This window comes from Globicephala melas, chromosome 1 (assembly GCF_963455315.2).
Source record: "Globicephala melas chromosome 1, mGloMel1.2, whole genome shotgun sequence".
NCBI lineage: Eukaryota > Metazoa > Chordata > Mammalia > Artiodactyla > Delphinidae > Globicephala > Globicephala melas.
The window spans coordinates 5,898,846-5,901,157 of record NC_083314.1 but is presented as its reverse complement, the minus strand read 5'-3'; positions in this window follow the sequence as shown (position 1 = coordinate 5,901,157).

Below are 2,312 nucleotides of genomic sequence, written 5' to 3'. Positions count from 1 at the left end.
CACAGAAAAGTGATTAGTATGTGAAAGGTACCAAAGGAAAATGTAAAGACAAAGTGACTCAAAGGATGGGAAGGAGAAATTGGGAATATACTATATATTATCCAGGATCAGATAGGTATTTTCGTCAGAGAGACAGACACTGTAGAAACCCAGTGGAAATTGGTGACCCACAAGATAGATTGATAAAAGCTATGAAAAACTGAAATGAAAAGAGAGAGGGGGGTGGGTAAAAGAAAACAAAATGACCAGAGCATCCAAGAGCTATGGCACAACATCAGTGGTCTCATATATAATTGGAATTCCAGATGAAGAAGACAGAGAGAAGGGGGTAGAAAAATATCTGAATAAGTAATGGTGGAGAAATAGACAAGAAACTACATATCCAAAGCTCAGAGAACTACAAACAGTATGAATAATAAATTTTTAAAACCTTAGCATATTATATTCAAACTGGTAAAACAAACATAAAAAAGAAAAGAGGATATCTTGAAGGCAAAGAAAAAAGACACGTGAACTACAGTAGGGAAAGAATAAGAATTTTAGCAGATTTGTCACAATCCATGCAAACAAGAAGAAATGGAGTAACATCCTTAAAGTGACAAAAGAAAGAAACAAACTACCAGAATTCTATACACAGAGAAAATATTCTACAAAAGAAATGGAAAATTAAGATTTTTCTCAGTAAAACAGGAGCTGAAAGAATTTCTTGCTAGCAATCCTGCTTTATAAGAAGTATTAAAGAAAGTCTTTGGTAAGAAAGAACATGATATGGGTCAGAAATCTGGATGTACAGAAAAAATAAATTTTCAGAAATCAAGTAATTGAAAGTAAAATATATTTTTATCTTTAAAAAGATAACTGTTTAAATGAAAACTAGTTATAATATACTGTGTGTTTGTAGCACAGGTAATAGAGAAATGTACAACAAAGTGACTCAAAGGATAGGAAGGAGAAATTGGGAATATGCTATATATTATATAAGGTCCTCATGCTACATAAGAAGTGGTTTACTATTCTATGAACATAGACTCAGATTACTTAAAAGTGAATATTGCAAAGCTTATGAAACTATTGAATTAGTAAAAAGAGACATAAATAATGTCAGCAGAAGAGATAAAATAGAATCATAAAGAAGACACAAACTCAGAGAAAGCAGGAAATGAGGGGAAAATAAAAGCAAAGAAAAACAAGTGGAAAAAAACGTCTAGCAGACTTAGATTAATAAAACCATATTAACAGCCACTTTCCACGTGAATGGTTTAAACACATCAGTTCAATGAGAGATTGTTAAATTGGGATTTAAAAGCTAGACCCGATCCTATGCTATCTACAAGAAAAAGTGCTTTGGAAGGAGTGTTTCACTTTCGGGGTATGAATTTCCTCCTTGGCAAACAGAAGGGTTTGCACTTGTGACACCTACATTGCCCTTCAGATTAAAGACTCTGCGTTCTCTTTCTTGTCATCAATACTTTGCACCTATAAGCAGACAGATGGGACATGATCCTTCCTGGAATAATCTCACAATCTAAATTAAATGGTCACGGGAAATACATCCTAGGGGAGAAGACCGAAATGGGGCCATACTCCTTACAATGAGCTACAGTCGATAATTAGAAATTGTGCATTATGAAGAAAAATTAACATTAGATTTATAGTGTTGGCAACGGTTTGGAATAAAACACGGTGAGATGGTTCCCAAGAAAAACGAAATTGGTTGAAATGGCCCCTCATTCCAGCATAAGGAGTGGAAGGCAGGCAATATAAACCTGGAGTCGTTTGGTTACACTCACTATTAACACCTAATATGAATAACACAAATTTTGATGGCCTTTTCTCTATTACACTTTTCATACTTACGACACATTTCCTATGGATTAGAGACTGTTATCTTTATCTTGTCGAGCCCTTAGATTCTAAAATATTTTAAAGCTTAATGATAATAGAATTTCTTCAACTTTTTTCTAGAATGTTTAACAAGTAAGTTCATAACTGGAAATATTTCTGATTTTAAATGAATTCCTCTATATAATGTATGGTAGACAGGATTTTTCTTTGTTCAAATATAACCTTGGTTTTAAAAAGTATTAAATACTTTTTGGAGTATTAAATTCGCCTTAAAGATTACAATAAGATCTTTCTCAATAATTTACATGATGATAACCTTTTTGAATCTTAGATAACACAAAACCAGGTCTTAAAATTACAGTAAAATCACTAAAAAAAAAGACAGTGTTGTATAAGTTTAATACCGTAGAATATTCATAGGCAGCTTTATATTGGAATAAACCCAGCCTTGATTAGTTTGCAATGAA